Here is a 25,185-nt window from a genome sequence, read left to right as displayed (position 1 = left end):
GTGTGTGTGTGTGTGTGTGTGTGTGTGTGTGTGTGTGTGTGTGTGTGTGTGTGTGTGTGTGTGTGTGTGTGTGTGTGTGTGTGTGTGTGTGTGTGTGTGTGTGTGTGTGTGCGCGCGTGTGTGTGTGTGCACCTGGGTTCGCATGTGTGTATGTTTTCCTGCTCTCTCAGCCAAACTAAACCGATGGGAAATCATCTAGAAGGATGCAATTTACTCTTTCCTGAGTGTTGGCTGTGGGGAGCAGAGCAGCAGGTCCATAATGAACAGCTGAGACGGACGGTGAGGAGAGTCTGCTGCTGCTGCGTGCCGGCCCTCCCCCACTCATTAAACCTCCTGGGAGTGTGCACCGTGAACTGCATGTGAGTGGTCCACAGGGCAGTGGCAGAACAGCTGCCTGTGTGCATCACGGGAACAAACCTGAACCTGTGTGTACATACTGTGTGTAGGCTGTGTGTGTGTATTTGCATATGTGTGAAGGACAGGCAATTAAAATGGGGACAGCAGGGGTCTCCATGGCAGCAGTTGGGGAGGAGCCAATGGCACCTGGGGAATGCAGAGTGTGTATGGTAGTTTAGTATCTGGCCCCTGATTAGAGAAGAGAGACCGTTGTGATGGTTAAATCATACACCAGGATGACAGATGAATCGCATAAAGATCTGTCATTCATGGATGATTTGCATATCTGGATGACTACCTGAGTGAACCTTTTCCCTGTAATAGAAGAGATATCTTCTCATGAGTCTTGTTTTTTACGCTATTTGACCTACATTTGTTTTGAGATGAACACCATTCAATACAGTACCAACACAAGCCTGAGTTATTGATGACATCTACAGCTTGAACCATAACCAATTATGCAAGCTCTTACATGTCGGAGTAACAGGGTGATGCAACCTGGCTTCATCAACACTGTATTAATAGCAGATGCATAGCATGCTGAGATGGTGGCCACATGAGAATACACACAGAGCCAGTCTTTTGTTACAGCTCCATCTTCTCTCTCTGTTGATTATCTAGAGCCATTTACTTCCATTTCAGTCTACAGGTCTCCATTTTGACTATAATAGCAGCTGTGATTATGTTACATGGCAAGAGTATTGGGATAGTTATCAAAGCGCACTTTCCTGGCACTGTCTTTCATCAGAGGCCAATTCACAATGTACCAAGGGCACAAAATGGATGCCGGCGCATTACTGTGACTTTACAAAGACCCTCAGATTCTCTCTCTCTCTCTCTCTCTCTCTCTCTCTCTCTCTCTCTCTCTCTCTCTCATCCACAGTGCCTTTTACCCCTGGCTGATCAAAGCTGGCCTTGTCCCTGTATAAGCCTCTGCTTTGGGGGCCTGAGGGGGTCAATGAATTTACCCTGGCCTCTTTGTGCACCAGGCCTAGACGTTGATATGCTCCCTCAGTCCTCCTGTTATTACCCAGAGTGGGTCCCCCAACAGATGCCTGCGCTCTCTTTTCATCTTTAAATGCAGATTAAAAGCGGTGTGGGGGGTGGGTGGTGGGGGGGAGCCTACTGCCAGGATCAGTATGAAAATGACCACTATGTTCTGTGGAGTTAAAGGAGAGACAGAGGGTACTCACGGCCAAATAGTACATGGTTAGTCAGCTGGGGTAAACAAAATGGAGATTGAGATCAGGGTTCGGAGTGGGCCCATCTGAGAGAGAAACGGGGACACAGTGGTGTCAAGCTGTCACCCACTTCCAGCACCACTCCGGCAGGACACAAGGGGGTTTTTGTGGTTATCTTTGCTGTTACTCTGTGAGAAGCCCTTTACAGGTTTTTAAGAGCCTGACTAAGCTTCCAAGCCCCTGTGACAGAATACTTGGTGGCCCACCCTCGCCTTTGTAAACAGTGCTGAATCTTTGGTTTTGTATAACTCATAAAACTCACTCTAAACTTTGTTACTGTCATTTGACACAATACATTGTGTATATTTATCTAAGATGGCTGCGAAACCATGTATAATGAAACCTCACTCTAAATGGTTTCAACCCATTCCAATTCCGCAGGCTGCCCACTGTCATCAGCCTTGTTCATTGTGTCAGACTGTCAGCCATTACAGTTGGGCTGACTCGGATCTCCTCTCCTCTACATTCTGTGGTGCTCTGTGTGTGTAGTGTCCCTCTGCCCCGCGTCTCTGAGGAGAGAGGCAGATAAACAGGGCGGAGGATGATGAGGTAACGCCAGCCGTATGGTAATCATACCCCAGCCCTCAGCAAAACTGATGACACTAAGAGGAGCTGACATTTCAATGTGCTACATCTCACTCTTCAGTGAGCAGAGGGTGACATGGGGGTTAAGCTAGCTCCCAACACATGCCTATGTCTGTGTTGTTGTGTGAGATTTATCCAAAAAAACAACCCCAAAAGCTGATAGAGCTCAACGGTGCATGCTCATCTTTCAATATTCTCAAATCTACTGGAGACAGAATGATTTTCCATCCTTGGGAGAACTACTCTGTCTTTCTTTAGTCTCCTTGTCTTTAAAGTCTAGGCCGCTGTACTTATTCTCGGAGGTGTGAAGACGTGACGTGCTTATCAGAAATAACAGCACATTCTGGGGAAGCTCTGTGGTTTCTTAGCAACTCTACTGCAAACCTATTCTCTACGCAATGCTAATAGACATTCAACACTCACCAAATACAGAGTGAACGGGCGAATGACATAAACGAGGAGCAGAGAGTGATAAACTAGGTAGAAAATAAAAAATTAAACCAATACAGGATGTAACAGAGTATACTTAAGCAATAAGGCCTGAGGGGGTGTGGTATATGGTATATGGCCAATATAGCATGGCTAATGTTCTTATGTACGACGCAACACAGAGTGCCTGGATACAGCCCTTAGCCGTGGTATATTGGCCACATACCACAAACCCCAAGGTGCCTAATTGCTATTATAAACTGATTCCCAATGTAATTAGAACAGTAAAAAGTACTTGTTTTTCATACCCGTGGTATATGGCTTTCAGCCAATCAGCATTCAGGGCTCCAACCACCCAGTTTATAACAGACTTTCCCTCGCCCTCTGAGATTATGGATAATACTAATTACAAGCAATCGGAGGCTCAAATCTGCCACCTCTTCTTATGTTTGACAGCAGAGAGCACAAGTCCGACATAAAGAGGAAGGCCATAGTGAAGTACTAAAACAGAAAGGGTTGCCAATGACCTCTATTTTGCACTACAGTATGCCACCTGTTTAGTTGCAGTAGCATGTGGCATCCAGTTACCAAAATAGCATGCAGGTTAAACTCCTACAGTACGCAGTCAGTAAGATCCCAATGGACAAAGGGTGTATCCTTGTTGGGTCATTCTGAGAAGACATGGAGTGGGGAGATTGAGTGGGGGCAATTCCAAGAAAGAAGGACAGCTCCAAGGAGTGAGGTGACAGACGCCTCGATCAACTGACTCATTATTAGTGGTTCCACCGAACATGCAAAGGCATGTTTAAATGAATAACCAAGACAAGCTCTTACAAGCCCACGATGGTTTCCTTCACATCTGGCACCCACTGGGTTGGTAACTGTGCCATGTCCGACATGACCACCACTATTGTGACTCATTGGAGAGGAAAGGGGACGGCACCGTTGTGTCTTTGTGTGGATGGGAGGCCGAGTGCCCTGATACAATGGCTGGCTACAAAACACCTCGCTGTGTGCACAGGCCTCAAAAGGACATTCCCCTGAGAAATCACTTCTGTTTTTCATAACTTTTGACTCAGAGATCAGTGCAAAATGAACACTGTTTCTTCAGAGCTGAGACATTTTTCAGTTCCCGAATCCTTTCATTAACAGAAAAAGATGCAATCTTTTCAGTTTATCCTCTCTTTCCCCTTAGCAGGTGTGTTGGGCTGGTTTCAGTTCCTCTCCTGCTCCACACACCTCTGCAGCGGGGAGGGGCGGAGATCCGCCCAGAAGTCGGGGGGACGGCTGATGAAGCGATGCCGGCAGACGGCTCGCCAGTGTTTAAACACAACAAACAGACACCCAGAATTATGCTCCCATGTTCAATTTACAGCCCGCTGTGAGCCAGCGCAGAATTAAATAAGCATCTGGGTGTTTTGGCTTCGGGCTGCTCTGCTGTCCGTGGGCTGAGAAATCTCTCTCCCTCTTCCTCTATGAAGCAGGAGCTAGAGCAGAGCAATGATGCAGTCCCCAGTCTGTAGAGTCTGCAGGGACCTAGTCATTCAACTCACAATCAGCAGACCTACTCCTCCTATTCTTCTGTGAACAAGACTTCATTGGAGTTGGGACATTGTGTTATGGTGTGGTGCTGGTTTTTCATTGGCCTTTGCCATTCATATATGGATGGTAGTTATCGGAAGTTATACAACGGGCTGGTTGGTTAGAACCGCATTCCAGACGGTGTCTATTCCACAAGTTACCACCAGCTAAATCTATGAGATTAAAACGCCTATTTACTCTGTTCCATCTGACTGCACAATCCACTGTCTCATCAGCCCAGCCAGGCAATTTATAAACTTGATCTCCACTATAAAAAGCATCTAGACATTAGCTCACATTTCTTTTAGACTAACATTTTGTTTTCACCACAGCACATAGGCATTGGCTTAATCGGCTTAATCTACCAACCAATCATCTCCCACAACACCTTCCCCCTAATCCTCCCCTGTATGCATGGTGTGCAGCTCTGTTTACAGAGCCACGCCTCTCAGTTGTGTGATTTGCTCACATTTAATGATGGCAAATACTTTATTCTATAAAATCGCAGGTTTACTGTGTGCATTGAGTTGTATATGAAATTGGCAACACATCATCACACCGTTGAAAACCCATAGCTGTGTCAGAGGTTAAAAGCATTGTTTCACCGTCACCTACAGAAAGTTATAATTAGCCATGTCGATCCATCCAAGAGTTGGACCCTGAGCTCTTTGCTGATTACAAAGTCCGAAGTGGAAAGGACATTATCGCTGTGATTGAGTCTGTTTAAATATTTCCCAGACAGATTGTTTGCTAAACACACAATACAGCGTAATTAACCAAGCCATCAGCGCGTGTCATTATGAGTCTAAAGTAGTTGCGCTGTGGTGGCTTAAATCAGGCCGTCCATTAGGGTTTCCCGTTTAAAGCCCCCTGCGGGCCGAGATTGAGGAAGTAAAATGTTTACTTACTTGAACTTTGGACGAGACTTTGAAAGTACAGAGAAGTAAAAGTAAACTCTCCTGAATCGTGACGAGAATGAAAGAAAGGAGGGAGGGAATGAGGAAAGGAGGCAATTCCAAGATAGCAACCAGTATTTTGCCAGAATAAATCAATCTTGGACTCCAAACGGTGACATTTAGGCTCAATGGGCTGTTTTGACTGAGGACCTCTCTTCAGCTTGTTATCATCGCTATTGATTTCCTGGAGAGGAGGGAGAGAATGAATGGAGGAGGCCATTATTCCACACAGGAAGAGAGGGATAAGAAAGAGAAGAGAAGAAAGTCCCAGACAGACATTATGCATCTGACAGTGTTGTGGAGCTGCATAGTCTGTTTGTTGCCCCGGTACTGAATGTGGACCCACTTGTAGTCAGTGGACCTAATCCTGGGGAGAAAACACCACAACACTCCCTGAAAAGTGTGGAAAGAGGGACTAAGCCTGCATATCCCCCTGCCACACACACACACACACACACACAAAGATTTCCCCATCCCAACAAATAGAGCTATTTCAACCTCCCTCCTAATGTGATCTATAACATTTTCAACAAACCAAATGTTACTTAGCATTAGTAGATCTACGGAGCTGCTTTGGGCACAACGAGGCATCCGGATGAATCACCGCTGGCTGATGTCAGAACAGTTTAAGAAACCTGCCCCAGATATTTTACAAAGTTCTCACTTTGATCCCACTAATACTATCCTCACTCTGATCCCACTGATAGGATCCTCAGTGATGGTTTTTTTCTCATCATAACGCTGCCACCGTGCATGAAAAGATGTGCTTAATGCGAGGGACTGCTCTCTCTCTCTCTCTCTCCCTAGCTCTCATTCGCTCTTTCTGCCTCTCCCTCTTTATGTCTCTTTTGCTGGCTCTTTCGCTCTCCTGCTGTTTTTGCATAGGAGATTGAAGGGTTGGAGGCATCATGTGAAGGTGGTAGCTCTTTACCTACACTGAGTAATGGAGATCAACGCAGAGGGCAGAATCTATCAATTCGAGTTGACATGAGAGAGTAAAGCTATAAGCAAGACATGTGAGAGAAGACATGCTGTGACATTGGTATCTGCAGGTGAACCATAACACAATTCCAATATCTGACATCCAGGGCAGAAAGTTTGGAGAATCCCACTGACCGTAAAACATTCAGCAGAAGACCTTGCGGTTGAGCACGAAGATGCCCTGATTTTAATGGCCACACCTTTGAAGTGAGTCTCTCCCGCTGAGGAAAGAGAAGCCTGCAGATCAAAAAAATGCCCCTGGCTTAAAAAAAGGCCAGACCAGACACATGAAGCCTGCCCAGAAACATGAAAAGGAATCCATCTTGGAGATGTGTTGGGTTCTCCTGTTAGAAGTTCAGCTTCAGACACTGAGAAAACTTTGGATGGTTCAGGGAGTTTCTCAAAATAACACAGCCTCTGAATCTGACATGGTTCCATTGGTCTTTGGGTACATAAATACCTACAATGCAGTGGTCACCTGTCCTCGGTTGGTAAAGGATATACTGTACTCCTCTGTAACAAGGCTAATGAGTCAAAAACATGTCCTGGACAGCTTAGATGATATTCTCAAGGAACACACTTTTCTCACGGGACATTCGCAGGCTTCATCTCTGCATTTGTCATATCTCCTCCAGCCGCATGGTGACCGCAATGTGTCCGAGACGCGTTGGCTCACAGAGGACATGGCGAACGCCATGGGAAGTGAAGCATTCTGGAAAATGCCAACCCCACAGCTATTTTGAACACAGTGATGTTGCTTTTTCCCCATCAGCGTTGTCCTGAGCCTCACCGGAGGGTGGTTTCACTGCTCCCTGGATAAGGATCAAGAGGCTGTGCTGACAGAAACATGCCCATCGGCCCACTGGTTACTGAGCACGGTGTGCTAGCCAGAAGAAGAGGCCACACAGCCAACAGCATCACAGCTCAACCCGCAGTGTAATGCACACATATCTGTAAAACCCAGTACATTCAACATGCTGCTGCAAACGAAGGTGGATAGAAATACAAACTAAATGGATGAATACTTAGGATGATGCAAGAAAGAAGGCGACGAGAAAAGCTAAATGGGCTGATCCTTCATTGCTACTATGAAATAAAAGGCTTACGCCATTAGACCGTGTGTGGTTCCACAATCCTCGGTGCACCCCGACCAGGCCAGTGGAGATGCAGGCTTTAGTAGTGATAAGATGTGATTGGTCAGTTCTCATGAAGCAGCGTAGCAGCGCTCTGGGTCTAACTCCCTGACAGAGTAGGCTAAGGTCCACCAGGGATAATGCCATACATGCCTTTCTCACTCGTCAGTCACTGACCTCAGTGTGTCCACCTCGTTGCGTGACCTTGCATCATTTAGACACTGCTTAATGCTGACAAGTGTCGTCGTTCACCATGCTTTGCATTTGCATTTCGTTCAGTCATCCATTTTGCTGAGGCAACGTAATGTTCCTTGGGATGAAGGTTGAGGAGAGAAGTTGACTTGGCAACCTACACCAAGATAAAGAACGACTGAAGAATTTGAATTGCCAAAGTTAAACTGATCATCAATTGAACTGCTAATGTTCTACTCTGTTTGATAAAAAGGCCCTGTCCTCAGTGAAACAGTACCCACTCAAGACCTCATTCCAAAGCGAGCCCTCAATTTCCCTGTCCTTTCCTCAAAGGGACAACATTAGGTATTAAATTACAGCTCCACAATGGCAACGTGGATACATCCACACTCTGTTATTAAAGAACAATCACAGAGTTTTGCATGGTGAAACCGAGGACAAAGAAGGAAATGTGAATTGCGTTTGGTGTCTCCCCGGCCCTATCTGAGAAGCGGGACCCGGCAACTGATTAAACGAATTAGGGAGGAAATGAAATATTATAATGCCCCAGATTAAAAGAGGAACATGGAGCATAGCCTGTCCCGTTAGACAAGGGAACGCAGGTGAATACTAACCTTGTCTGAGGAGAAAGAGGAGCTCATTTTGGTTGCTGTAATACCCTGGCCAAAGAGGGAGAGAGAACTATGTCTAAAAGGGGTCTGGTCTGAAAGCCCACTCTGAGAGACCTTAATGCACTCTGGAGGGGGAGTAGTCAGTCTGGTTATAGACAGCTAGGGCGATGGATACACCCTGTAAAACATCCCCATAAAACCTCCTTACACCTCATCCTCACAGCTCCTCATGTCAATTACTACACTCTGTGAACCAATGTTTTTCTGTCAACTTTATAATTAAGCAATAAGGCCCCGGGGAGTGTGGTATATGGCCAATACATCATGGCTAACGGCTGTTCTAATGCACAATACAACGCGGAGTACCTGGATACAGTTCTTAGCTGTGATATATTGGCCATATACCACAAACCGCGGAGGTGCCTTACTGCTATTATAAACTGGTTACCAACGTAATAAGAGCAGTAAAAATATTATTTTGTCATACCTGTGGTATACGGTCTGATATACCACGGCTGTCAGCCAATCAGCATTCAGGGCTCGAACCACCCAGTTTATAATTGTCTCTAATCCCTGTGCTATATTCACACCAAAACAGTACTATGATGCTCAAGAGTGAATTCAACGTTGTTGGTATCAATCTGTGTGACCGTGAATGTTTTCTGTTGCATGTCTATCTGCTCTGCATTAAATGAAGGGGCTCCATCTTGCAGCACTTATCTCCATCCCACTCACTTCTCTCTCCCTGGGAGATATGACTGACTGAGCACTGAGTGAATGAGATGGTTGTCTGTCTCTCCAAGCAGCTGGGAGCTGAGAGCAAGATGACATCCACCAGCAGATTGATGACTCTCAGTGAGCCGGTAAACTGTAAAGTTATTACCAAGTATCAGAGGAAAACACTAAATCATAACAAGTGCTCCCTGGTTCAACTCGTCACCTGGCTCAAACTCAATACTTCATGGCTTTGTTGCAAATCTGTGATTGTGACAATATCTTACACTGATACCATTTAGCATAATCTATGTGGGCGCAAGCTCTCTAAACTCTGCAATCCCAGTCTCCCACACTAATCAATGGAGAACACAAGTAGAGGCAGGTGATGGGAACCCTCATAGGGCTTCCCCCAGATAGAGGGTGAGATTGTCAGAATCAGGCCAGGATCAGTGTTGTGGAACAGGGCCAGGCGACTGCCCCAAAGCCCAAAGCCTATGGAAGGTGTTATGAGACACCGACACACTGACAGGATCGACCTTGGTGGTGAGAGAGCCTATAAACCTGCTACTGTCCTCCCATCAGATCTGGCCCATCTCCCACAACAACATGTCAGGTGTGAATATGCACTTAATGCCAGGAAACACTGGCCGGATTATGTCCTGGATCTAAATGGATTAAGGGGTGTGATTGTTGCCAGTACACCCCTGTCCCTGCCTCAAAGGTGGGGAGGCTATGTGGAGAAGAGGAGGGACTCACTTGGCAAAGAGTAAACACAAGGACGGTAGCAAGGAGACTTGTCTTACTATAATGACAGACCACCATGACAAGGTGGGATTATGTCCCGATCATAAAACATGGGTGGTGGTTAATATGCCAGCTAATAGGATGAGGCTGGGAGATCTGGCGATGGGGATCAGGGTGGTGGTGGGGGGGAGACAGCAGCAAAGAGCCTTGAAGACGCATTGGGACACACGCAGTTCATCAATCACAGGTGACAGTCGAGACAGATGCAGGGAGCTCCATTCACCACAGGAGAGAACTGGGTACTCCATCATGTCAAATGAGGCAGCGTTAATTACTCTTCTCTGTACTGTAGCTGCCTGTCCTTCCAAACCAGCCACCAGCAAAAATGAGAAAACATACTCTACTGTAAAGACGAAGGGCCGTATGTGTCAAGCGACTCAGAATAAGAGTGCTTATCTCGGATCAGCTTCCCCTGTTCATGTAATCATATTCATTGTGATCTAAAAGGAAAAACTGATCCTAAATCAGGACTTGTGGAGAGAAAAAGTAATCATGTTTCACTGCCATCTATTGGTAATATGACACACACTACAGATCCCTTACAGAACATTCTCCTCTGGAGTGTGGCTCTATTCTATTGCCTCTCTAGTTCTTCTTGATCACAGATGACTCCACTCCATTGGATTAACATACAGTCCTCAGAGCCACTGACTTGGGGCCATGTTGTAGCCTCGGTGGTGAATATTAGATTCTCCAGCCTAGAGATCTCATTAGAGCAGGCAGCAGTACAATGTCTGCATCCCAAATGAGACCAGAGGACATCAGGCATTCTGGATTCTGGTTCCCTGGTCAATTCACTAACTTGACACGGTAAGTTGAGTGACAGTATGTGCGTCAGCTGCTTTTTAAATGTTTCAATAAGATGTCCCATGGAGTAACTCACTGTGTGTGTACTGCTCAGGTGCTATAGGCTAAATGCATGTAGATACAGTAAGAGCATATAAGCCACATTTTTGCATAAATCTCCCATTGACATCAACCTGTGATTCACGCAAAAGGTCGAGCATGTGGTATTCCTAAATCGGGGAATTGCAGTGGGGTCGGCAGAATTAGAATATAATAATAATAACAATAATTATGATTATTAAGAGTACAGATTATTGCATGCGACAATATATAAAGGCTTTTGAGAAAGATCATTTGAAAAATACTAGTTTATTGAATAGGCCTATATGTGCATTCATCTGTTCTCTTAAGTTTGATAAGAGAGATGAAAATCGAATGAATTTAAGGTTATTTGTTGATCTTAAAATCGAAATTGACAGATTTGAAAGTTGTTTCATTAGATTTGGGATGGGATGGTGTTGCCATAAATATATACCACTGCAAGCACAACACAATTTGTGAAATGTTTCATGTTGAATCAAGGAAAAATGTAATCAGACACTTACAACGTCTTCAGTCGGTGTAGATTCCTTGTTGTTCTTCCTATGACTGGTTCACTGCAGAAGAGACAGACACTGGTATTAGATCTGGCATGCGTGTCCAAACACATTCAATATAAAGACAGAACTGCCTAGGGCCATCCAAGAGAAAGAGATGAGGGTCAGGAGAGAGCAGCAGTCACAAAGAGGAGAGAGAGAATCATACTGTACAAGAGTGAAAGTAGGCCAAGGCAACATAAAACAAACACATGGTTCAGTGAACTCAAACATGACTATGAGTGTGTTTTCTCACAAAGGAAGAAGCCTCCCTCTTGTCTGAATAGGAGCTTCTGCTTCAAGTCTAATACTGTATAGCGGGAAGTAGGTGAGCATGGTAAAACAGCAATGTGAACAGAAACTAGTCCAGAGAAGGATCGTATTGACAGCAGACGAACCTAGACTCCCAGTAGCCCTCATAACTGTTACCTTAATCTGAACATTTGATTCATTGTGTTTTGAATAACAGTTTTGCTATAGCCCAAATGCACGAGTTTTAGATTGAGGCAATATGATACCCGTTAATTAACATACTGGGGTACCACGTCAGATCTGAAAAGGGAAGATTACATTATTATTATCTGAATGACCAAATAAGGACCTGTGCATAGAAGTGCACACAAATTAAATGTGAGAAAGAAGTAGGTTTGTACTCCAGAGAGGTTTGGTAATAGAAATGGATTCTGGTAATTAAGAAAAGCTAGATAGTTGGAGGTTGCTGAAGCCAACCCACAAACCTACTGAGAGAAGCATTTTGACCCGTAGAGCACGGATCATCAACTAGATCCAGCTGCGGGACGATTTGTTCTTGGATGGTCAAGGGGCCAGAACATAATAATTTGTAAGTTGACCGCAAGAAGCCCCAAAAAAACATAATATGTTACTAGAACATAATAATTATAAACATTTCTTACATTTGAATAGATCCCATATTTGTGTTATGCGTGGGAATACTTTGGAATAGATTTCCAAAATTCTAATCCCTTGGAGCTGATTTGCTGGTCAAATAAAATCGCCAGTTGGGGAAGGCAGCTGTAGAGTATATATGGCATAGGCTATTCATGCCTCTATTTGCAACCATAAACTATGATCATGGAAACGCACTGAATGTAAAAGAAACTCACTATTTAAACCTGTGTGTTAAGGCTTCTAAACACATTCGAATGTAAATGTCTTTAAACTACAATATTTAAAAAGCGAACCAAGAAAACAAGCGCGAATTCATTGTTCTTACCGCGGAACAGGGAAGGCCATCATTTTTTACCTAAATAATTGTCAGATTGTTGCCAATAAACGAACAACTAATTCGCTCAAATTGACTTTCTATTTGATTAAATTACCCTGTACAGCACCAACCAACTTCCAATAAGAGATTGGCTCATTGCCAAGTCAATCAAAGATGCTTCCTTTACAGAAAACGCTTATTCTGTCTCGAAAACGAAGGATATCTAATGTTAAGTATATATAGTATTGTATAGTATTTTTATGTAGATGCAATAATCGCTCTACCCATGAACAAAAGAACACCCATAGATCAAGCGGCAACACACAGCAACGTGGCAGACAAATAAGCACGTGTCCTTCAAAATGAATGGGCAAAATATATATTTCATTTTCTCACAATGTTGCTAGATTTAGTTTCAACTAACACATCAAAAGGATGAGCTACTCACCTACTAAATCCACGGATGTAACTGATAATCGCATCAAGCCATAAGATCCATAGACCAGTGTAGTGACTATGCCCACGTCTGGCAACAGACCGCCGAATAGTATTCAACCAATGATCATGTGCTTCTCTTTCTCCCTCTCTATGTGAATCGCGTAATTGCAGTAGTCATATGGTAGCCTATATGGTATGACTCCTATTACTGTATCTTAGTGAACAAAAGTCCGTTGTTTGTATGTTTATAGAGGTAGCCCAGTAAAGGAAGCCTGTTCTGATTTGTTTACACCATTTTCCGACAACTAGGCAGTATGTTACCTATGTGAATTCAGCACCATGGACAGCGACATGGTGTTTCAAGACGTGAACAGCTAATTTGACATGGAAATGCACTCCCATGTCACTAACTGGACTTAAATGTGGAGAAGAAATGAGATTAACACGTGTATATGTTGGGTATGTTGTGAAAAATAGAACGGATTTCCCGTTGTTTTACTGGCCTGTCAATCTGACAGACAGTGGAGTTGAAAAGATGGTGACTTGTAAGGATGCTGTCAAAAATGACGCTTAGAACGGATCTTTTTAACATTGTCAGACTAAATTTCCTCTCCCTACTCCTTCATCTAACTATTGCATTATGCAAAAGGTACATTCATCATCATGCCCTAGATTCATCATGTGGCAGTTGCAAAAACAAGTTGCCAGTTTAGAAAAGTATACAAATTTCCATTTTAGTCATGTATTGCTTTTTTAAGAGTCTGTAAAACGTACATATTTAGGAGCTCTGAATATTATCAAGTGGCTTTTAAAGTCATTGTAGATGCACACGAATATGCATACACTGAGACAAGATAACTACCTTATAAAGGCTTTATAGAGCATTCATAAAGTCTTCATATGCTTTACACATGCTTCTCAAATCACACATAAGCAACGTCATACATCATAATGGGTTATGTAATAGACAGCACTGATTTAAACAAAAATCTTCCCAGCATGATGTGTCACAGATCACTTGATCAAACAAGCTTGGCTCTGTGGAAGATCCAATTTGTGCCGTGACTTGGCTGAGTCAACAATTCTGTTGAAAATAGAGTTATAACTGTGCCACTGTGATTCTGCATGTACTCTCAAAATGCACCTTGCCCACGGCCTTCAACCAGAAGCTGTACAGTGTATCACAACTATTAGCCAATAAATCCAGTTTAGCTTCTGTCAGACATGTAACTTATTTTACTGGGGTTGGTTTTAAATTGGATGTGGATTAATGAAAGACAAACAATGATCAGTGAATTGAAGAAAAGGTTGTTCAACCATAGAGACATGCCAAAATGTATGACATCACTAATGACCTCATACTTTTTTCCATCTGTCACGACTTCTCCCGAAGTCGATGCCCCTCCTTGTTCGGGTGGTGCTCGGCGGTCGACGTCACCGGTCTTCTAGCCATCATTGATCCATTTTTCATTGGTTTTGTCTTGTCTTCCTACACACCTGGTTCCAATCCCATTCATTACATGTTGTGTATTTAACCCTCTGTTTCCCCTCATGTCCTTGTCAGAGATTGTTTGTTGTTATGCTGGTGATTATTGATTGGTGCGCGATGGGTTCTTGTACCCACATTTATTTTATTATATACTTTGGTTTTGGAGGTTTTTGTTTTACGTTATTAAACTATTCCATTTATACCAAGTTTGATTTTCCTGTGCCTGACTTCCCTGCCACCTACACACACGACATGACACCGTCTTTGTACCTTTTTCAAACTTGGCAACAGCACTAATGGCACCCTGGTGTGATTGAATTGCCAAAGGCTGTACGTGATAGCAAACAACCTTTGTGATTAATTCGGGTTTTGTTTTTGGAAAGCATTGACGACAAAGTACTTCCACTTAAGAGGCCCTTCTCCTCTCCATCCTGTTCCTGTGGAGGTGACATTTTCCTTTCACAGCCTAGTGATGATGCGCTCACATGACTCAAACTCCAGTGAGTGATAACTAAGAGCTGTGAATACACTCCTGATTCAGTAAGTGTTGGATAAAGCCAAAGATAGCTTAAGTGGCAGCATTGTAGTTTTTTACTGAAGGCATATTACTGGGTTTTACTTCACAATGTTGACGTAGAGGTGACCCTATTCATTTAGAAGTACTGACAGATTCGGAGCCATAAAAATGGACAGATGGGAGGCTTTTTAAAATAACCTTTCTACCTCTTTGTCGTTTGGTTGTTTTTCACAAAATCCATTTTTCCTCCCATGGTTGCAGCCAGAACATTATTCCATTTCACTCGGTTTAGCACTCAGTGCATCAAAATGGAACACTTTTATTTTGCAAAGTTGACTACAGCTACATATTCTTATAACAATACCACCCTCTTAGACACTAACATAAAATACATTTAATTATTTTCTAAACCTCACGCAGTCCTAAACATGTAAGTCACATCCATTTCCCATTTCAGGGTGGGTGCGAGTGATCCGTGCCAGAACAAAAGGACACAGAAATTGACATGGTGGTTTAATTTTCAGTAGGCAGATGGCAGACAATGAAGCACACACAATGAAACAAAATGGATCCCAGCCACTCAACCAGGTTCAGATGATAACAACAACCAGGGCTGCCATGGAGTACAGAGAAGAATAGAAAACAACCAGATGTCAATAAACAGATCTCTAAGCATTCACTCAGGCTCTATGGCGCCACTCACGCAGCTCTGTCTCTGTGTTTCAAAGAGAAAATGCCCCCATGCATAAACCATGAGCATCATCCTCATCGGTGAAGAAACACAATAACCCACCGACGGTTTTTTGGGGGGGTTGTGGGAAATTCATGAGAGAATAATGATCCCAGGAACTCAGTACGGCCTTTGGTGTTTAGGGTGATGATGCAGCCCAACTGGCCCCCGTGGACCCGGAGCAGAAGACCAATCTCCTCCACCTGAGGAAAAGAATTGGCATCCTTTGCTGCGGGATTCCATTGGGCACAGCAAACACTTGATGAGAAACAGGCTTTGAGGGGTAACCATCCTGAAAGTTGTTTGTTACCTTTGGTAGAGGGTGTCAAGCGATTATATTCTGTGCTTCAATAGAAACGGAGCTCTTTGATCATTCGGGTGTGCAGAAGTTGAACTCAGTTGGTCATTGTGGCTGTGGCTGTTCTTAGGCTGCCTAAAGTCACTAGGGAAAGGCCATGTGTCTCATTACACCTTGTCACTGGTCATACGTCTGACATAGCTGGGGCTTATGGACAGAAATCTCATCTAATTGGCTGTCCATGGTGTGTGGAAGAGTGTGGAAGGGTGGAAACATGGCATCTAACAGGACAGAGACCTGGCACATCTCCAAGCTTCTTGTAAACCTCACTGACAGCACCTTCTCTTCAGACAGGGGTGTCTAGGGTTGATTAACATTTGAAACAGATTCCAACAATCTCTGAAACCCCCTTATGATTCACTTTGCTGAACTTTTTTAAGTTTCTCCTCCTTAGAACTTCCTCAAGAACTGCTGCTCGAATGCTTATTGTCACGACCGTCGCTTAAATAACTGGACCAAAGCGCAGCGTGAGTAGAGTCCCACATTTTATTGCTCGTGAAACTTCAAAAAAAGATATAACGATCGTGCAAAACGTAGCGCACAAAGGCACTCACACAAAACAATATCCCATATCGCAGGTGGAAAATAGAACACACTAAGTATGATCCCCAATTAGAGGTAACGATTATCAGCTGCCTCTAATTAGGAACCATACACATACATCAACATAGAAATAAACTAACTAGAAATCCCCCTAGTCACGCCCTGACCTAAAACACCATAGAGAACCCCGAGGGCTCTCTATGGTCAGGGCGTGACAGTACACCCCCCAAAGGTCTGGACTCTGACCGCAAAACCTGAAACTAGATGGGGAGGGTTAGGCTGGGCAACTAGCGTCGGTCACCGTCGGCGGCTCCGGTGCGGGACATAGCACCCGCTCAGACCGCAGATCCGGCCATGGAGCCGGGCTGAACGCTGTGCCCGGACTGGGCACTGGTGCAGAGGAAGGCTCCGGCCATGGAGCGGGAGTGGACGCCGTGCCTGGACTGGGCACCGGAGCAGAGAAAGGCTCCGGCCATGGAGCGGGACTGGACGCCGTGCCTGGACTGAGCACCGGTGCAGAGGAAGGCTCCGGCCATCCAGCGGGACTGGATGCTGTGCCTGGACTGAGAAGGCACACTGGAGGCCTGGTGCGTGGAGCTGGCACAGGTTTCTCCAGACTGATGACACGCTCCTCAGGGCGAGTGCGGGGAGCCGGCACAGGACGTACCGGGCTGGGAAGGCGCACTGGAGGCCTGGTGCGTGGAGCTGGCACAGGTTTCACCAGACTGATGACACGCTCCTCAGGGCGAGTGCGGGGAGCCGGCACAGGACGTACCGGGCTGGGAAGGCGCACTGGAGGCCTGGTGTGTGGAGCTGGCACAGGTTTCACCAGACTGATGGCACGCTTCACAGGGCGAGTGCAGGGAGCCGGCACAGGACGTACCGGACTGGGGAGGCACACTGGAGGCCTGGTGCGTGGAGCTGGCACAGGTTTCACAGGACTGATGACATGCTCCTCAGGGCGAGTGCGAGGAGCTGGCACAGGACGTACCGGGCTAGGGAGGCGCACTGGATGCCTATTGCATGGAGCCGGCACAGGTTGAACCAGACTGATGACACGCTCTTCAGGGCGAGTGCGCTGCAGAATGCACCTAACCAACATCTCTCTCCGATATCCCTCCTCCAACTGCTCCATCGACTCCCAGACGGTCTCTGGCTCTCTCCTCGGCTCGGCCGACCGCCCCTTGTGGCCTCCCCCAAAAACGACCCCAGCGTCGTCGCTGACCCCTTTACTCCTCGGCGACTCCCGCCAAGGAAGGGTCTCGCATCCACCCAGTATTTCTTCCCATGTCCAACTCTCCTTTACCTCCTGGGCACGCTGCTTGGTCCTGTAATGGTGGGATATTCTGTCACGAACGTCGCTTAAATAACTGGACCAAGGCGCAACGTGAGTAGAGTTCCACATTGTATTGCTCGTGAAACTTAAAAAAACAAAAAACAAAGATATAACGATTGTGCAAAACGTAGCGCACAAAGGCACTCACACAAAACAATATCCCACATCGCAGGTGGGAAATAGAACACACTAAGTATGATCCCCAATTAGAGGTAACGATTATCAGCTGCCTCTAATTAGGAACCATACACATATACCAACATAGAAATAAACTAACTAGAAATCCCCCTAGTCACGCTCTGACCTAAAACACCAGGGTGTGACACTTATGTAGACTACCAAAGTGGAATTCCAGTTTCTCTCCAAAACAAAAATGAATACGTCTCTCTGTTTCCACGTAGATGAAGGAGAAAAAAAGCATTTCTTGTTTTACGATTCTTTATGGCTGAGAATAAATAGCATTCTGCTCCAGGAGACTGAGCTGGAAATAGCCATTAATTAGCCAATGATATTTGTGAGTGGCCAGCAGGAGGGCTTTGAGCGTCGCCACCGCCGTTCCTCCACTAAAAAGGTATTTCATGAGAGATTAGACAAATCATTCTAAGGCATAGGAGAAAATAACGGTCTGGAAAATAAACATGAGGTTGCTCGCTCTCCCCCTTGGAGGCTAACCATAGGTAGTTATCGTCCCAGAATAGAGCTCAAATGTCCAGGGAGATCAGCCTCATTGGCATTCATTGATGCTTTGCGTTTCCAAATAAGGACCGGGCTAAGCAGAGCACAAGATATGGCTCATTTGAGGGTGTCGAGCCAGGTCTAAAAATAGCTGTTCTATGAGAGGGTGTGTGTGTGTGTGTGTGATTTCTTGGGACCAGGCACCATCTTCCCCAATGGCCTATGCATTTTAATGTTTTAAAGGTGCTTTACGCCCTCAAACGCAAAACAGCGGCGTTGATCCACTGCTGAGGGCTATACACTTCACAGTGGAGGGTTGATCTTTCTTTTCTTGTTGCATGTTCATATTTTAGATTTTTCCACCTCTGTAATTCACTATAGAGCCAACAGGATGACAAATTCGGCACGAACAACAACAGAAGCTCTTCAATAGTTTTGGTTTCAGTTGGGGGGAGCAATAAACTAACAGCATGATTGTGCTAAGGGAGGTCCATTATCAAGTCCCTTTGTCACACCCCCAGTGGAGGAGACCTCTTTCATTAGGGAATTAATGGGCCTTCCTCAGTTTCATCAGTAATCTACTGGTGCTTAGTTATCTAATGGATTCAGAGGTTCATCAGATGATTGGCTCAATTATCAGCCATTTGCATTCCCCTCACAACCCCCAGCCCAAATCCTAATCGACAAGGGGTCTCTAATCTACTACAGATGCAATGTGGATTGCACTGATTGGCAATGGAGGCCATTTACAAAAATAACATTAATTGGGCAACGCATTTTAACTATAAACAAAACAGCAGAAGTGTTGTTCCTCCTGATTCCCTGTTGAACTCCCTTTGTACATCAAGCAGAGGGGCCGACCTCTGTCCAATAGGAGTCCTCACTCCTCAGGCCTGCCTCCCCACGCCCCAGGCCTGCCACCCCACTCCACAGGCCTGCCTCCCCATTTGCAGGCCTGTAGAAGAGCCCAGCTCGGCCAGACACAAGAGCCCAGCTCGGCCAGACACAAGAGCCCAGCTCGGCCAGACATAAGAGCCCAGCTCGGCCAGACATAAGAGCCCAGCTCGGCCAGACAGAAGAGCCCAGCTCGGCCAGACAGAAGAGCCCAGCTCGGCCAGACACAAGAGCCCAGCTCGGCCAGACACAAGAGCCCAGCTCGGCCAGACACAAGAGCCCAGCTCGGCCAGACAGAAGAGCCCAGCTCGGCCAGACATAAGAGCCCAGCTCGGCCAGACAGAAGAGCCCAGCTCGGCCAGACATAAGAGCCCAGCTCGGCCAGACACAAGAGCCCAGCTCGGCCAGACAGAAGAGCCCAGCTCGGCCAGACAGAAGAGCCCAGCTCGGCCAGACAGAAGAGCCCAGCTCGGCAGACAGAAGAGCCCAGCTCGGCAGACATAAGAGCCCAGCTCGGCCAGACAGAAGAGCCCAGCTCGGCCAGACAGAAGAGCCCAGCTCGGCAGACATAAGAGCCCAGCTCGGCAGACAGAAGAGCCCAGCTCGGCCAGACAGAAGAGCCCAGCTCGGCCAGACAGAAGAGCCCAGCTCGGCAGACAGAAGAGCCCAGCTCGGCCAGACAGAAGAGCCCAGCTCGGCCAGACAGAAGAGCCCAGCTCGGCCAGACAGAAGAGCCCAGCTCGGCCAGACAGAAGAGCCCAGCTCGGCCAGACATAAGAGCCCAGCTCGGCCAGACAGAAGAGCCCAGCTCGGCCAGACAGAAGAGCCCAGCTCGGCCAGACAGAAGAGCCCAGCTCGGCAGACACTGCCTAAATGTAACAAGTAGTATTTAGTTTGATCACACACTTGGTTTCTCACTGGAACCAGAAATCAAGAGAGAGAAAATGAATCTGGCCATGATGGGATTCTGTAATGGCCGTCGGGGACGAGAGTGTTCCCTGACGCAAGGCCAAGCCAATCAGAGGATGCCCGCAGGGCGCCATGATTGGATTGATCAGAGTTTGGTATTTACGCTTGACACATACAGCACCTTCCCTCTGGCTCCCTCTGTTAGTTGGACTGGTTCTGTCAGACTAACTGGCTCTGTGGCATGCTAGTACTCTCTGGAGCACACTGATAATACAGCAAGCCAGAGAAAGCTAGGGGTAACCTTTTCTATAAGGCCAAAGTTTGGCTGGAACTGTGGAGCAGTCAAATCAGTATTCATTTAGAAGGTTTGATGCGTTTTAATATTAAGCTTGTATGGTCCTTCATCCAAGTATTTCAGATGTTTGACAGAAGCTCTAAATGAGCTATGTGGCAAATTCATCCCTTGGAGGCAGAGCATTGAACTGGGGAATACGAGCTGAAATGAGAGAAAGGGATCTGGGCTTTCATCTATTGACAGGGTTAGAGCTACAGTACCACAGTGGAAGTGTGAACAGGATTAGATGAATAGAAACTACAAAGTACTCAAGTTAATGGATAGCTTTGCGCCTTTCATAATTGATGTCAACAGGTTCACCCTTTTACGCAAGGTTGCACACCTCAACCAAACGAACTCCGCCATTATTAATTGTGAACCTTTTCGAGACACATTTTCAACACAATTTTGTTGATTGCCTATGTCGTTCATAGTCCTCTCTTGCCCTCGGAGGTACTGCTGCAGGTAAGTAATCACTTCCTGAATTCCCATCTACTCTGTCCCTTCCTGCCATTTGATTCCACTGGTTTGGTCTTTGATTACCAGCTAGGTTATATGTGTAACTTTTGAGCTCACCTCACAAACTGTTACTCCACCTTTCATGCCTCTAATTAATTGCCATGGATGGTAGCATGCGACAATGACCGACACTTTTACACTTACAATGCATCCTACGTTGATGCAGATGCAGCCAGGCAGGGTGCGCCGCTGTCATAGAGGTGGACTGCAAGGAGATGAGGAAGAACGTTCCTAACATTCAGATTATAAGAGAGATACTGTGTAAGAAAACGAAGAACCTGGACAAAAAAATAGGTATTCTTAACCTACGTGAAACATTCTGGGAACCAAGAATTGTCAGCATTCGAGACAATCCATGGCTGTCTGTGACTGTCCAGGGAGCAGATGTACTATGTTGACCGCTAGTCCACTCTGCTGCCCTGACAGGGCAGGTTCATCACATGTGTCTTCTGGAGTGTTTTCCATACAAAGGCCAAGAAGCCCATTTGATCTCAATGGAGACATCTTGCTTTAATGTGACAAGGCCTTGCGTGGTCTATCGATTGAACGAGCTCAGGCAAGTGACAACTAAAAGCTCAGTTAGGTGGTAGGTTAAACTGTTGAGTTGAAGTGTGTGTGGGGGTTAGCTAAACAATGGTCTGATGCAAAGAGGTCAAAATACTGTGTTACATTGTTTCCGTGATGTTCATTGCAATTTAGAATATTGGTCAGCGAACAGCATTTCTTCATGGCAGAGAAGAAGAAACCAATTATCATACTGATGATATTGGAATCATACTCATAAATTGTGGTTTATTTAACCCACCTATCCTTTGCTCAGTCAGGGAAAAGGCTGTGTGTTTATTAAATGGCTAAGACTTCATACAAGGTTGTACAATTTATTCACAATCCAATGGACCCTACGGAACATCTCACAATTCCTCTCTTGCCCAACCCTCCCAACCCTTCCCCTCAAAACAAATGAAGGACCATCTTAATGTCTTTACTTTCTGCTAAATCCCATAGCAGGCATTTCATGTACACGCTTGTCAGAGGTGTGGACTGACATTGGCACAGTGTAGAGGATTTATTGCCATTCTGGCATGCAGCAACAAGCTTCATAAAATCAATGGGGGGAGGGATTACATTGCCATTTTTTTGTATTAAAACAGCCTCTATTTGTGGGAACATAATTTGTGTACCCATTTTTCTCTTTGCCAAAATGGTGCTTGCAAATCAAATTGATCCAAAGCGAGGAAGAATCAACATCCGAAAGCATTTGCGCTTGACCTTTCTCAGGTCAGTCTTGTGAGGAGGAGATAGCAAGGAGGCTAATAAAATCCTGCAGGTAGGTATCTCTCCTGTCGGGCCGTCCCACTGTGGAGGTCTGGGCTGCATGTTTCGCCACATTTGATAGGCAATGCGCTGGAACATTGCCTGGAAGAAACTATCATCATTACCAGGAAAAATGGAGTGCTGCACAGAGGTGCCTTGGTTCCCCTCTCTACTTCACAGGTGATGGCTAATTACTCCAGACATCAAAGACATGGGGACGGGGTTGGGCTGGGGCGGCAAGGGGACGGGAGAGGGAGTGCTGGTGGGAGGCCACTCAGGTAGGACTTCATTTGGATTTCTGAGCCATTATACTGGTGACCATGATTTTGATTGGGCATGGAGAAGGTGGGGAAGTGTAGGCAATAACCAATGCTTGAAAACCTCAACCAAAGGAATTATTTTCAATTGCAAAAGTCAATGATAGTATAATATTAGTTATGTGTAAATGCACGTAAAAAAAAAAATTTTTTAAAACGAACACATGACATTTGCCGGCAAACAACTACGGAAGTAAAAATCATTCCTCCATTAACGTTATTAAGGATTAAACCACTTTACTGCCTCCTATTCCTCCAATGTACCATATGAAGCAAGTGTCTCTGCACAAACACACCCAATATATCAAGTGATTATCCCAGGTTCTCCTCAAAGTTAAATGACTGTCATGGAAGGGAACAGCTGTCCATCCTGCTGTTCATGGCAACAATGTCTTTAGGATCCATTCATCTTCTGCCACAGGCTTACACATTTAATGGCTATTAACACAACCGAAACATGTCCACATGCAATTATGAGAGAACATTAACACACACGGGATGGCCAGACGACATAGATTTTATTTGACAATATGTATTTAATAGAAACCAGTGAAGAGGGCTAGTGGGGGAGGAATAATGTTTAGTGGTAACAACACAGAGCCAATATCCGGCATGGAGATATTGCCCCTGACAGGGAAAAGAGGCGAGCTTTCATTAATCTGAAAATCTCAGTCTTCCTCCATAGGGAAGCCATGCAGGAAGAATGGAGTCTTTCCATTGCTTCCCTCCTCCCTGAAGCCAGCAGCATCATCACACCACGCAGCCTTGAGAACAGGCTGATCGGAGACAGATTTGGATTGGAAGAATAGATTTGGCAGAGGAAATCTGCCAGGGCCCTCGCGAACTAGGCAATTATGAACAACCTCTATTCTGCCAATCCCTTTCACACGGGGCAACTTTCATTTTGATGTGGCTATAATGGATGGCGTCGTACCACCAGGGTCTTGTTTTCAACAGGTTCCGGATGGAAATGATCCTCTCTGCAATGAACGCCGTTTGCAAATGTTTTGTTGATCTGCTGTTGACTAAGATTGTCTGGGGCTGGTTTAGAACGCAGTGTGAAGCGATGCATTAATACTTACACATGGTGATTACAGAGACTCTTTTTATTTAGTTGACGTAACTACTTGTTTTGGAGGGAGCTGAAAGAGGCCTCCAGAGCGATAGTTGTTGCTACAGTAGTTCAACGAGAAAACCAGAGGAAGTGTCGAAGTCAATTTGAGTCAATTTGGCTCTGAGATATTGTCCCCAATCGGAGTCAGGTTCATTTCAGCCTCTGGTACGTGGAACTTCCATCCCATGGCCCCCTCGTTCCTCTCAAAATATCCCAAAATGCTAAATCTTCACCGACACAGCCCCCATGGACACACTCTATGGTAGTCCTCCCAACACTACAAACAATAGTCATTGTCCTCCAATAACTCATTGCTGCCTGAAAATAACATAATTACTTTCACTCTGTTAAATGGCCTCTTTGTTTGCCAGGCAGGCTGAATAGAGACAACTGTAACAACAACGATTTATTAATACAGAGGCAAGGCGAGCCACAGAAAGTTTGGCCAAATTCAATTCAACAGTCTATTGAAGCTGGTAGGATAATTAAATGCTACTGCAACACTTTCTTTTTATTTTCCTCAGTTCTTGTCTTTCTCTGTCCCACAGAAACTGGCCGTCAGTTATGATCTTGGTAGCGCGAGCATTGGCCAGACCTGTCAGTCAACATCTCTCTCTCTCCCTTGATATCAAAACACCATTGATAATCATGCAGCTACAGATGCTGAGAAGAAGAAAGCGTCCCAAATTGCTGTGTCTGGAAGCTCCGTTTGCCAACCGATTTAATTGACATCTCACGATAAATGGAATTTCTATCCATTTACTTAGGTAAGTGGATGAGACAGACAGACAATCATAAATCAATATATGCAAATGTATGTGGATAGATGACAGGAATGTAAAGGACACTAGGAGACTGGGGACTTTATTGGTGTCTGGTTGGTTGATTGGACCCAAAAGAGCATACATTGACGGAACAGGCCTAGTATCATCCAGCATCCTTCAGTTCCAAGTCTTACACGTCCACTGACCCATGCCCATACTGGAGGGTGGGATTTTTGTTGTTGCTAATAAGCAAAACTCAAAAGCCTTTACCAGTAAATCTAAAATCAAAACAGGAAGCACCTTTAAAATATCTTAGTTGTAAACTGGGGGTTGAAGACTTGTCTTAAAACCATGCTGGGGGAGTGAATCCTGACTGATCAGGAGAGAGTCTGATGAGGATGCAGCACTGAGGCATCAAACCTACAGCTGTTTTCTCCTGACAGATCCAGCAGGTAGCAATCACAGCAGACAGCCCACCTTCACACATTATTGCAGCTCCACAAAACTAAACTGAAGGAGCGTGGGCGCCTCGTATGAACGTAGTTAAGCAGAACTAATGAGGTGGAAGGAACCGAGGCGGAAGATAAAGTATTGTCTCGGGTTATCATTATGGTGGATCATTTGAGCTTTCTCCTCACATCAGCATGTAGAAAAGTGGTCAG

At 45.4% G+C, this 25,185-nt stretch overlaps 1 protein-coding gene across 4 annotated transcripts in view; it reads right to left on the bottom strand.

The window, feature by feature from the left end:
- LOC106576317 (synaptotagmin-1) overlaps positions 1-25,185 on the bottom strand; it is a 216,036-nt gene that overhangs the window by 129,859 nt on the left and 60,992 nt on the right. For 3 of the 4 annotated variants that reach the window (XM_014153431.2, XM_014153427.2, XM_014153430.2), the window contains exon 2: positions 11,018-11,068. The gene's annotated coding sequence lies outside the window, so the exon portion shown is untranslated. Of the gene's footprint in view, positions 1-11,017; positions 11,069-12,720; positions 12,862-25,185 lie in introns of those variants that run through there. The other variant, XM_014153428.2, reaches the window with a different exon arrangement.

The sequence above is a fragment of the Salmo salar genome, chromosome ssa17 (genome assembly GCF_905237065.1).
Source record: "Salmo salar chromosome ssa17, Ssal_v3.1, whole genome shotgun sequence".
Lineage (NCBI taxonomy): Eukaryota > Metazoa > Chordata > Actinopteri > Salmoniformes > Salmonidae > Salmo > Salmo salar.
Note: the sequence above shows the minus strand (reverse complement) of the source record. Positions and strands in the feature narration are given on the sequence as shown.